Consider the following 13,856-nt stretch of genomic DNA (forward strand, 5'->3'; position numbering starts at 1 on the left):
GTTGTCACCCTTTGTCGACTTCCTCTGGATTCTGAAATAAATAGAGCAGAGTGGTTTCTCTTGAGAGGGGGAGGCAGTGGCTCTGTGACCTCATGTCACACCTCCTCCATTGGCTCTGGAAGCCCCCTCTTCGTTAGCTGCCCTCAAAATACCTCCAGGTGGAACATTTAGGGGACCACATGTGTCACCCCAATGGTGGAGAGGGGTGAGTGATGTGTTGGTGGCACAGATCTTTCTACCGCACGTGGGTAGTCCTTATAAGTCAACAAGTTGGAGGGCTTTTGGAGAGAGAGGAGGTGGGAGAGAAATGAAAAGGTTCCTGTGTAGTGATGTCAGCTTCTTTTCACTTTTCTAGTTTATTAAACAGTTTAAATCAGACAAGTTTTGCTGAATGCTTGTGAATATATTTCTAACTCTGGCAACAATTTCCTGTAGTTATCAGGGGGCAGAATTCACTAATTCATATATTTACTCATTTAAAAAATCTGTGTATCCACTCACTCTCTCCTCCCATCATTCATCCACCATCCATACCTAGCCATCTTGTTCAGTACTGCTCTAAGATATGATCAGATATGAAAGATAAAGCCTTGTGTTTAAGGAGAAAATGATCTAGTGGGGGTGACAATATGCAGTTTTGGCATTTGATTCTCATTAACTGGATGAATTGAGATAGACTTTATTTCATTTTTTCAGGGACACAGAGTACAATACAAATAGACTTAAGTTTAGAAAATAGGTTAGTCTTCAATGTTTAGAGAACTGCAAAGGAAATAATATTTACTGGTTCTAGTTGAAATTAATGTTAATATTCTTAAATGTATTGATAGTTTGGATAGGGAACATTATATCCATCAAAAATGTGTTTCAAATATTTTCCCTAATTTAACAGGTAGAGAATACAAAGAGAGAAAATTGAGTTTCCTTGTAGAGTTTAGCAGGGTATATTGTCCAGTTTCTCAAATTGTTTGAGGATTTAAATGCCGTGGGCCCCACAGCTAAGAAATGCAGACTGGTAGGGTCCACTCCAGACTGATTAATTAGAATTTCATTGGCGTGAGTAGCTGCTGGTATGTTTAGCAAGGTCTCCAGGTATCAGAAGGCAAGTGTGAGCCGCACTGATGGTGAGAGTTTTCTGGAATTGAAACCAAGAGATGTGGGAAATAGCCCCGTCTCTGCCACCAGCTGGTGTGACGAGGACCATAGAAGGTTCTCCTTGTTGAATATACTGAAATGTATGGACTTGCTTCTAGAAGGGGGGGATCGGTAGGTCACATTGTCGTTGTTCAGTTGCTAAGTCGTGCCCGACTCTTTGTGACCCCGTGGACTGCAGCACACTAGGCTTCCCTGTCCCTCCCTGTCTCCCAGAGTTTGCCCAAGTTCATGCCCACTGAGTCAGTGATGCTATCCAACCATCTCATCCTCTGCCTCCCTCCTCCTCTTCTTTTGCCCTCAATCTTTCCCAGCATCAGGATCTTTTCCAATGATTCAGCTCTTTGCATCAGGTGGCCTAAGTACTGGAACTTCAGCATCAATCCTTCCAATGAGTATTCAGGGTTGATTTCCTTTAGGATTGACCAGTTTGATCTCCTTGCTGTCCAAAGGACTCTCAAGAATCTTCTCTAGTACCGCAGTTCGAAAGCAACAGTTCTTTGGTGCCCAGGTTGCACTGTACCACTTTTCAAAATAGAGAATTGAAGGATTCGGTTGAGGTGACACAGTCAGTGGCAGAACTGAGAGTACAAACCAAGACTGCTGAGTGTTTGGTCTGATTCCCCCCCACCTCCCCCGCCCCCGACTCCCGCCATAAGATTCCCTCTAGGAACTTCAAGTTTTTCTTTTTAGGGCTCCATGGCGCTCTGAGCATTTGGTTTTCCTGCTAATGTCTTGTCTCTGCTTTGGAGTGATGCTTGATCTACTCCCATTAAGGAAGCCCAGGGGAAGTCCTAAAAGGTGTTTTAGGGCCTCCCTTCAAAGGTGTGAGTTGCCTGTGGCTAGTTAGTAGTTTCTCAGGCTTGTTTCCACCTAGAAGCATGCTATTCCCTATAGAAATTTCTAACCTTCCTGTCAAAGCACAAGAGGAAAAGGCTTTACTTTTCCTCATGACACAATGGTGTCAGATGTGCTCTCATAAAGCCAGAAGCAGTCTGGACTTAAGTTACTGCTTGATTTTTCAGATCTTGAGCTTGTCATTTAACTTGAATGTATTTAAGAGGAGGTTAAAAAAAAATTACTGACAAGAAACCAAAGTAAAAGTGTCATCATGGAAGTTCTCATTTTAAGCTGGTGGAAAAAAAGCTTTGACCTCTTCGGAACTAAATTCAGGACCTGGAGAAGCGTCACTTTGCTTCTCTCTTTTTCAGTCATGGTTTTCTCTAATTTTCTATTCAGTAAAAATATGGGAAATTGGGTAGAAATAAGTTAATGAATATAAGACTCAGGTGACCGGAGAATAACCATAACCCAGGTCAAAAACAGAACATTGCTAGGGCTTCCCAGGTGGCTCAGTGGTAAAGAATCTGCCTGCCAATGCAGGATACATGGGTTCGATCCAGTCAGAAAAATCCCCTGGAGAAGGAAATGGCAACCCACTCCAGTATTCTTGCCTGGAGACTCCCAGGGACAAAGGAGCGGGGCGGGCTACAGGGTCGCAAAGATTCGAACATGACTCAGTGACTAAGCAACAACAAAGGACCCCAGAAGCCCTCTTGTAATCAGACCCTCCCTGCCTCCCCCAAAGATAATCAAAGATAAATAATATCTTTACGTTTTCACTGTAAAGATGTTTTTGCCTGTGTTTGAAATTTATATAAATGGAATCATAAACCATGTGTTCTTCTGTGTTTGGCTTCTTTCATTCAATATTATGTTTTTGAGACTTTTCATACTCTTGCATGTAGATATAGTACTCTCATTTTCATTGCTGTAGAATACTCTAGTTTATAAATTTATCACTTTTGTCTATTCTTTTGTGGACACTTATAGCTGTTTCCAGTTTCGGAGTCACTGAGAGTAAAGCTCTTGACATTTTTGTCATGGCCCTTGGAGCTCAAGCATATACATTTTGTTTGGGTACTTTCCTAGGAATTATGTGTCTGCTTAAAGTTCTGTTAATTCACTCTCCCACCAGCAGCCCGTGGGGGTCTTTATTCCACCTTGTCACCCATGCTTGTCTTTTCATCTCAGCTCTTTGTTTTATTGTAATTTTAATTTGTATTTTCCTAATGTCCTTGGAAAAGACCCTGATGCTGGGAGGGATTGGGGGCAGAGGGAGAAGGGGACGACAGAGGATGAGATGGCTGGATGGCATCACCGATTAGATGGACATGAGTTTGAGTAAACTCCGGGAGTTGGTGATGGACAGGGAGGCCTGGAGTGCTGCGACTCATGGAGTCGCAAAGAGTCGGACACGACTGAGCGATGGAACTGACTGACTGAGGTTGACAGCTTTTCTGTGTTTAATAGTCACCTGGGTAACCTTTATGTGAAGTATTCATTCAAGCCTTTCCCCCATTTTCTTTATAGGATTGTCTGCCTTTTAATTGATGGAACTTCTTTGTATGTTCTAGAAATAAGCCCTTTGTCAGTTACAGGTGTTGGAAATACCTTTTCCATGTGTATGGCTTACATTTTCAGTCTCTTAAAATAAGCCTCTCTCTCTGTTTCGGCTACACCTTGCATCATGTGGGCCCTTAATTCCCCAACCAGGAACTGAACCTGTGCTCCCTGCTGTGGCAGCGCAGTGTCCTGGTCCTTAGTTTTAATGCAGTCCAGTTTGTCACTTTTTCTTTTTATGATTGGTGCCTTTTGTGTTTTTATTAAAAAATCTTTAATCTATCTTAAAAAAAGAAGTTCTGAGATTGAAACCTAAATCTACAGCACAGTTTGTCCCAAATCTGTTGATGTAGCGTGGTTTTAGTACAATATTCATGAATCAAATGGTCTTTTGTTTGAGAATGGAGACACAGGAAATTTGCCAGGTGTTTGTTTCATGGTAGGCAGGTAGGCACATCTTCATTCTCTTTCAGAACACAAATTTGATGTTATTCTTCTGCTCTGAAGCTTTTAGCGGCTTCCTTTTGCCTGAAGGCTATAGCACCAATTCTTTAGCAGGTCATTCGAGGCCATTCACACTCTGGCCCCAATCTACTGTTTCAGCCTTCTTTTCCACCCTGGCCCCAGATGTACCCATAGAAAATTCTTGTCCTAGTTCAAGCATGAGCACATTTTTATAGTCACAGTTTACACTGTGTTGTAGTTCACACTACCCTATCCACTTAAACTGACCTTCTTTTTCTGAGGAGATTCTATTTGTCTTCTGAGGCTCAGATTGATCCAGCATTTCTCAAAGAGGAATAGTAATTAGTGTTTAAGAATATGGACTCTGGAACCACCTTTCTGGAATCAAAGCCTGAAGTTTTCTTATGTGTGAAGTGGGTAGAATGACAGCACTCACTATGGTTGATGTGAGAATTAAAGGATGTGTCGAGTTTCCCAGGTGGCGCTAGTGGTAAAGAACCCACCTGCCAACGCAGATGACGTAAGAGAAGTGTGTTCAATCCCTGGGTCAGGAAGCTCCCCTGGAGGAGGGCATGGCAACCCACTCCAGGAGTCTTGCCTGGAGAATCCCATGGACAGAGGAGCCTGGAAGGCTACAGTCCATTGGGTTGCAAAAGAATTGGATGTGACTAAAGCGGCTGAGTACACACAGTGAGTGGAATAGTGGTGTAGAATCTGCCTACTAATGCAGGAGTTATGGATTCAATCCCTGGGCCAGGAAGATCCCCTGGTGGAGGAAATGGCAACCCACTCCAGTATTCTTGCCTGAGAAATCCCATGGACAGGGGAGTCTTGTGGGCTACAGTCCATGGGGTTACAAAGAGTTGGACACAACTGAGCACGCACAGTAAATACTGTATGAGTTAGCTGTTGTTATCGTCCATTCCCCCAGGGAGGGGAAAATCAATTCTCCACGTTCTCTGCCCCCATGATAGTTTCTTTTTATCATACTGGATCTTGTTCATTCATCTGTCAATGGACATTTGGGTTGTGTCCTTGTCTTGGCTGTTGTAAACAGTGCTGCAGTGAACACTGGGGTACGTGTGTTCTTTTGAACCATTATTTTCTCCTGATACACGCCCAGGAGTGGGATTGCAGAATCATATGGTAGCTCTATTTTTAGTTTTTTTTAAAGGAACTTCCATACTTTTCTCCACAGTGGCTGCACCAGTTTGCATTCCCAACAAAAGTATGGAAGGGTTGCCTTTTCTCTACAATCTGTCTAGCATTTATTATTTGTCAACTTTCTGATGATGGCCGTTCTGACCCGTGTGCGGTGATTCGCCTTCTCTGATAATTAGCGATACTGAGCATCTTTTAATGTGCCTGTTGTCTCCCTGTAGGTCTTCTTTGAAGAAATGTCTGTTTATGTCTTCTACCCAGTTTTTGATTGTGTTGTTTGGTTTTTAGATATTGAGCAGTATGAGCTTTTGTATTGATATATTTTGGAAAACAATCCTTTGTTGGTTGTATCATTTGCAAGTATTTCCTTCCAGGTCATAGGTTGTCTTTTCTTTTTTGAATGATTTGCTTTACTGTTGCAAAACTTTTAAGTTTAATTGGGTCCCATTTGTTTATTTTTATTTATTTTTATTTTTATTTTTTTTTGTGTGTGTCTTTTCTGTTTATTTTTACTTTTATTTTCATTACTCTAGGAGATGAATCCAAAAAATATTTCTGCCATTTATGTCAACGAGTGTTCTGCTTATGTTTTCCTCTAAGAGTTTTATAGTGTCTGGTCTTACATTTAGGTCTTTCTTCCCCCACTTTGAGTTTATTTCTGTATATGATATTAGAGAATGTTCTAATTTCATTCTTTTGATGTAGCTGTCCAGTTTTCCCAGTGTCACTTATTGAAGAGACTGTCTTTTCTCCATTGTATATTCTTGCATTCTTTATCATATATTAATTGGCTATAAGTGTGTGGGTTTATTTCTGAGCTTTCTGTTTTGTTTCATCTATCCATGTGCCAGTACAGATCAAAACAGTACACTGTTCTGATTACTGTAGCTTTCTTGTTTAGTCAAAGATCATAGGTATCTTTTACACAGTTTTATTGAGATATAATTGACGTAATTGATTGTATATATTTAAAGTGGCCAATTTTATAAATGTTGGCATATGCATACACCCATTAAATCATCATCACTATCAAAACAGTGAACATATCCAGCACCCCCAAAAGTTTCCTCCTGCCTGTTGTAATCCTCTCTCTTGTCGCTCTCTCTCTCCCCTCTTCAGCAACTACTGATCTGCTTTCTGTCACCGTTCATCTCAAAATAATGTGAGAGTGTTCATTCCTTTCTATGGCTGGATAGTAGTTCATGATATGAATTTACCAGTTTGCCCACTCACCTGTAGATGGACTCCTGGTTTGTTTACCATGGGATAGAGCTAAATAATTGATTATTAAATTGAATCAGTTGTAGCAAAACTTTAAAATAAGAGGAACCACATTGGCCTTTTGTGATAATTTTCCAATTTACAGAAAAAGTTAAGGTTAGCAAGAGGTGTTAAAGTAAATGCTGGTTCTTAGTTGGCACCTGGAGTGTACACTCAGGAGAGCTCCCCAGATTTTCCCTCCATTCCCTAGAGGCTGAGACATGTCAGCCGGGTCCTTCTCTGAGCATTGCCTCCAGTGGGGAGAACCATTTTATCCAAGACATTACCTCCTCCAAGGGGCCCCTGAGAGGGGCTGAAAGGCCCTGTGCCTTTCACCTTTTACCTTTCCACCTGAAAGGCCTGCAGGTGGAACAACTCTAAAGAGAAATGGTCTAGCTCCAGAGCTCCCTTCAGGAAGGATCAGGGTTAGCTGAGACCTTTGTTACCGCAGCACCCCATCTCAGCATCTCTCTCTGCCTCATCCCGCTTCCTTCACAAGTGTTGTCTTGAGGTCACAGCTATAAACCCCAGCACACAAATCTCCATCTCAGCATCTGAAATAGGTTGTCAAATAAGCGAGTGAATGAAAAAAAAAAATGACTGAATCCTCCACTTGAGATAGAAACACTGCTCTTTTTCTCTGAGCCTGAAAGGATGTTTGTCTTACAGCTTTTCAGAGCATTAAAGAAGATCTTACTTTAAATTGTCCTCTGGAAGATGATGAATGTAACTATATTCACCCCCAGATGTGCTGTCAACCGGTGGCCAACCTTGAGAAATGTCACGATAGTTCAGTGGACTCAGAGGTGACGAATGGTCCGTGGGGGAAGTGCTGCAAGGCCGGCTCTGAGTGACATGGCCTTGTGGTTTGCATCATCCCTCCCACTCTCAACACCCTCACTTTAGCCTGCAACCCACAGGGGGCTCAGCAGGGGAAGGTAGCAAGTTGTGGCCGCTTAGCAAGTGGAGGGAAAGGGTGAGGTTGGAGCATAGTGGTCAAGAAGTGACCATCTACCTATTATATTCTAATGGAAAAGTGTCTACTGACTACTTTGTATGTGGGAGATCTTAGCGCTGAAAGCCCATTTGTCTCTTTGATTTGCGTTTTATGAAATCCTCATAGTATGCTTTCGTACTCATAGGAAGTAGCATTCGATAGGGTGGTGGTGTTGGGACAGATTTGAGAGACATAAACATCATCATCCTGGTCAACCTAGATTGTCAGGAAGAAAAAAAAAGTCTGAAAAGATTTATCAAGTAGGTGAAAGATGGACTATTTGAAGGGTCAGAAAAGACAGGGGATTTCCCCATGTGTAGAAGTCTCTGGGGTTTTTGTTGCAATTACAAGAGGGGGCTAAACTTTCTTCTTGACCTTTCATGGCTCCTGTGGCAAATCTGTGACCTTTCCCAATGCCAGGCCCGAGGTGACCTGAATTTCCCAGCAGATATGGGATGCTCTATCATGCTGTGTCCAGATTCTCCAAGCACTGGCATTGACTTACAGCGCTTGGGGAGTTTCTAAACCAGAGAAGCAGCCTCTACAACTAGTTATTTTTCTTTTAATAGTTTATTGATGTGGACCAGTTTTAAAGTCTTTGTTGAATTTGTTGCAATATTGTTTCTGTTTTATGTTTTGTGGTCTTTTGGCCCCGAGGCATGTGGGATCTTAACTCCCAGACCAGGGATTGAACCTGCACCCCCCGCAGGTGAAGTCTTAACCACTGGATCGCTAGCAAAGTCCCTGTAACTAGTTATTGATTGAGAAAAGGGCTTCCTAGGAGCAGCAAAGCTTAGCGGGATGAGGGGGAAGGAGGCAGACAGACCTGGACTTTTCACCTGGATCCTGTCACTAGCAGCCCTGTAGCCTCGAGAAGACTACTTGTCTCTTGATATCAGCATCCTCTTCTGTAATCTGGGGAGAATAATCACAGGATAAGGTGATTGGGAGGTCTGAATCAAACAGAATCCAATGTGGCCAGCAGCGCAGCACGTTGAAGGTGCTCCGTAAATCTGCAGAGCTCAGGGAGCTGGGGCTGCATCTCATCCCCATGGGAACCACAGCAAGCGAGAGGCACTTGGAAAAGGGAAGGATCAGCTCAGTTTTCGTTCTTAAGGCTTCTGCCTACAACTTAATGTAATCAAACAGATCATTCTGAAAACAGAACCCAAGTAAGAGCCAGTTTCAGAAGGAAACTGTGGTTTGGGGGAACGGACCGCAGAGCAGCAAGCGCCAGCTTCTGGCGCAGATCTCCCAGAACAAGTGACTTCCCTTGGTGTCTTCATGTGCAAACAGGGGGGTTGGATGACAGCAGTGTTCCAAAGAATCCAAGCATTCACCGGGTGCCCCAGGGTTCTGAGATAGTTTCCTTAAAATTTGTTTCAAAAACATTTCAAACTATTTGGCCAGGCTCTGGAACCAGGCTGAAAATGCCTGGGATCTCAGATCTGGCAAATCCAGTTATGTGACTTTGGGCAGGTTGTTGATTCTAAGACTCACCTTCCTTTTTTGTAAATTGGGAACAAAAATAGTATCTTGAATAGGATTGTTAAGAAGATTAAAGATGTTTACACAGGTAAGATAGGGCTTCCCTGGTGGCTCAGTAGTAAAGAATCTGCCTGGTAATACAGGAGACCTCAGCTCAATCTCTGGGTCTGGAAGATCCCCTAGAGAAAGAAATGGCAACCCACTCCAGTATTCTTGCCTGGGAAATCCCATGGACAGAGGAGTCTGGCGGCCTATAGTCCATGGAGTCACAAAAGTGTCAGACACGACTTAGCGACTGAATAACAACACAGGTAAAGTACTTAGAAAAGTGCCTGATAGAGATCAGGCCCGCAGTAATGCTGGCTGTCACTTTACCAGCTACTAGACATCACCAGTCTACTCATTTGTTATGCAGTGGGAATGGTTTCTGTGCTGGATTCTGGGCTTAGAGCAAACTCCAAATGCTTCACCTTGGTCCACAGCGGAGGCGGGCACATTTTTCTGTAAAGCGCCAGGTAATAAAGATTTCGGACTTTGTGGGTCTTGTGTCCACTTGTACTCACCTCTCCCCTTGTGTTCAGGAAGCAGCCGTAAGTAACATGCCAATCAGGGAACATGGCTGTTGCCAATAAAACTGTATTGTGGGCACTAGAATTTGGACATCCTAGTTATAGAGTTGTGTCCTGACATAATATTCTTCTTTTTTTTAATTGAAGTATAGCTGATTTACATTGTTGTGCCAATCTCTGCTGTTAACAGCAAAGTGATTAGTTTTATATATATTTTTTCTTTTTTTAATATTCTTTCCCATTATGATTTATCCCAGGAGACTGGATGTAGTCCCCTGTGCTATACAGTAGGATGTTGTCTATCCATTCTAAGTAGAACGCTTTGCACCTCCCAACCCCAAACTCCCAGGCCGTCCCTCTCCCCACCCTGCTTGGCAACCACAAGTCAGTTCTCTGTGTCTGTGAGTCTGTGTCTGTTTTGTAGATAGGTTCGTTGGTGCCATATTTTAGATTCCACATATAAGTGGTATTAAGCGGTATTTGTCTTTCTGACCGACTCCACTTAGTATGATAATCTCTAGTTGCATCCATGTTGTTGTAAATGGCATTATTTCCTTTTTAATGGCCGAGTAGTATCCTGTTGTGTATGTGCACCATGTCTTTATTCATTCATCTCCCAGCGGACATTTAGGTCGTCTCCACGTTTTGGCTACCGTAAATAGTGCTGCTAGGAACGTAGGGGTGCATGTTATCTTTTCACATCTAATTCTTCTGATGCTTTTCAGCTACTTAAAATTGTAAAAACAGTCTTAGCTTATGACAGATGCAGGCTGTGGGCCAGATTCTGCTTGTGGGCCATGCTTTGCCGAGCCCGGGTATACATGGCCCTGTTTCTGGGTCTGCCCTGCTCTCCAGCCTCATTTCTGCCCACTTCTTGCCATGCTTCTGAAGGTACTTCATGTTCACCACCTGCTAGGAAGGTCGCATTCAGTCAGTGTTGTAGAATGAAGGATAAGTTCACTACCTCAGGATCTTACTGTCTTAATGTTTCTTTTCATTTTTGCACTACTCTTTTTAAAAATACTATTTTACATGTGTTCCCCATCCCGATCCCCCCTCCCACCTCCCTCCACATCCCATCCCTCTGGGTCTTCCCAGTGCACCAGCCCTGAGCACTTGTCTCATGCATCCAACCTGGGCTGGTGATCTGTTTCACCCTTGATAATAAACATGTTTTGATGCTGTTCTCTCTAAACATCCCACCCTCACCTTCTCCCACAGAGTCCAAAAGTTTGTTCTGTACATCTGTGTCTCTTTTTCTGTTTTGCATATAGGGTTATCGTTACTATCTTTCTAAATTCCATATATATGCATTAGTATACTGGCTGATTCATGTCATTGTATGGCAAAAACCTCTACAATATTGTAAAGTAATTAGCCTCCAACTAATAAAAATAAATGGAAAACAAACAAACAAACAAAAATACTATTTTATATTGAGTATAGCCGATTAACAGTGTTGTGATAGTTTCAGGTGAGCAGGGAAGGGACTCAGCATACATATACTTGTATCCATTCTCCCCCAAACTCCCCTCCCATCCAGGCTGCCACATAACATTGAGCAGAGTTCCCTGTACTAGACAGTAGTTCCTTGTTGGTTATCCATTTTAAATAGTGTGTACGTGTCCATCCCAAACTCCCTATCTCTCCCCCCATCCTTCCCCCAGCAAGCATAAGTTTATTCTGTAAGTCTGTGAGTCTCTTTCTGTTTTGTATATAAGTTCATTTTTATCATTTCTTTTTAGATTCTGCATGGAACAGATGCCACACAATATTCTTCTCTGACGTGCTTCATTCAGTGTGACAATCTCCAGGTCCGTCAGTATCTTAATTTTTCTCATACAAGTTAATTATACCCGATCTCACTTACCTTGTAAACTTGTTTTGCGGATCAAATGAGAATATGCTTTTAAAACTATAAACGGTTATACAAATAGAAATCATTAGGGCAGCCTCTGGGACAAGTCACAATTTAAGCAACACACCCACTTTTTACTCTTCTTACTACAGGAGCTAAACGATGGGGCAAATAGCAAAGTGACATCAGTATGAACGAGGCCATTTTTATTCCTGTCCCTCGTATTCTCCACAGACAAGAGGAATGGCTAGATCTGTGATTTTACCTTGGCCTTAGCAGAAGTGATTTCATTAATTAGCATGTAGTATTACATATTTTATATTATCCCATTTGACACTCAGGTGGCACTAGTGGTAAGGAACCTGCCTGCCAGTGCAGGAGACTTAAAAGACACGGGTTCAGTCCCTGAGTCAGAAAGATTCCCTGGAGGAAATGGCAACCCACTCCAGTATTCTTGCCAGGACAATCCCATGGACAGAGGAACTTGGCAGGCTAGTCCATGGGGTCGCAAAGAGTTGGTCATGACTTATGTGATTTAGCACGCACACATAGTGAAGTGAAAGTGAAAGTTGCTCAGTCGTGTCCGACTCTTTGCGACCCCATGGACTGTACTGCTGCTGCTAAGTCGCTTCAGTCGTGTCCGACTCTGTGCGACCCCATAGACGGCAGCCCACCAGGCTCCCCTTTCCCTGGGATTCTCCAGGCAAGAACACTGGAGTGGGTTGCCATTTCCTTCTCCAGGGGATCTTCCCAACCCAGGGATCAAACCCAGGCAGGTCTTCCGCATTGCAGGCAGATTCTTTACCAGCTGAGCCACAAGGGAAAGCCCAAGAATACTGGAGTTAGTAGCCCATGCACGCATAAGTCGAAGAAGGCAATGGCAACCCACCCCAGTACTCTTGCCTGGAAAATCCCATGGACGTAGGAGCCTGGTGGGCTGCCATCTATGTGGTTGCAGAGTTGGACATAACTGAAGTGACTTAGCAGCAGCAGCACACATAAGTATGCTATATGCTTATATGCTATAAAAAATTACTATATGCCCACTTTTACAGGTGAAATGAGTTTAAGGGACCTAAAAAGCAGCTGAGGCAGGATCAGAACCCAGCTCTATCTGGCTCTGGAATTTGGGCTTCTTCTGTGGTACAATAGCAAGTTCCTCTCCACTGATACAGACTTTCCAGATTGTCCCATCAATACAATGACAACCAGCAGGTTACATAAACTCTTGGCATCCTTTTGTGGCCAGGAGCAAGCCATCTGGGTTTTACATGTTTATTTTGGCAAAAATGACGTATTCTGTTTCTTCCTAAGGAAGATGGTTTTTTGGTCCTCAAACAACTTAAAAAAAAAAAAGGCTTTTTGTTGATTTCAGCTTAAATCCAAAGCACCATGATTTTCTGTGGATGTACAGGAAGCTTTTGCACTTATCACAAAAGGGCAAAGTGAGCTTGGGAATCTGAGAAAGAGAACAGCCAAGAACCAGCTCCAGGTGAACCGTCACTCGGTCTTCTGTCAGATGCGAACACTGGCTGTTAAGTCCCCTACCCTGCCGGGGCAGTCCTGGTGGTGCCAGTGAAACCTGTGTTCCTGTTCTGGGTATGAGTTTGCATATATGACTTATTTTAAAACCTATTAGCTCAACATATCATCACTTTCCAGGTGGCGCTAATGATAAAAGAATCCACTTGCCAATACAGGAGATGTTAAGACATGTGGGTTCGTTCCATCCCTGGGTTGGGAAGATCCCCTGGAGGAGGAAATGGCAACCCACTCAAGTATTCTTGCCTGGGAAATCCCATGGACAGAGGAGTTTGGTGGGCTAGAGTCCATGGGGTCGCAAAGAGTTGGACATGACTGAGTGTTTGTGCAGAGAAACTCAATTATGATTGATATGATGATCATGACTTCAGAAATGGGGTCTGTGGCTTTTAGTAGTGTGGAACCCAGTTTGAACTGGAATTGCCCTCTCTCTTACCCACTTTCTCTCTCTTTGCATTGTTCCTGGTGCCCTTCCTCCAGACGGGTAGTGGTGAGGGATGAAGGCTCGCATGTGGGGCAGAGGAAGCGTTTTCGAGCTCACTCTTTCACTACTGGGTGGTATTTCACCTCTTCAGCCAAGATGTCTCAGAGAGATGCCCAACCAGAAGGGACTGGATGCTGTTGGAGCAGCCTCTTCATTTCCATCAGCAGCAAGTGCCCCTCTGGTCCTCTGAGGGAGGGGTCTCACTCTTAAGACACTATTGACCAGGGGGGATTTTTGCAGAAACTAACGCCTGTGGTCGGCGATTTGTTACATAAGTGAATACTGAAAAAAGTACTGGTCATCAACATCTGGGCAATGAGACATATTATTAATAAAACGTCTTTGGTCAATAAGTTGTTAATGGACACTGACAAAATAATAATGACCATAGTAACATCTGAAGACATGGTGGGAGTAGAGACCACTCAGTGTAATATAAGACTGCTCCAGATCGACTGAGGACACAGTTTATCTTTA

The sequence above is a fragment of the Muntiacus reevesi genome, chromosome 9 (assembly GCF_963930625.1).
Source record: "Muntiacus reevesi chromosome 9, mMunRee1.1, whole genome shotgun sequence".
Classification (NCBI taxonomy): domain Eukaryota; kingdom Metazoa; phylum Chordata; class Mammalia; order Artiodactyla; family Cervidae; genus Muntiacus; species Muntiacus reevesi.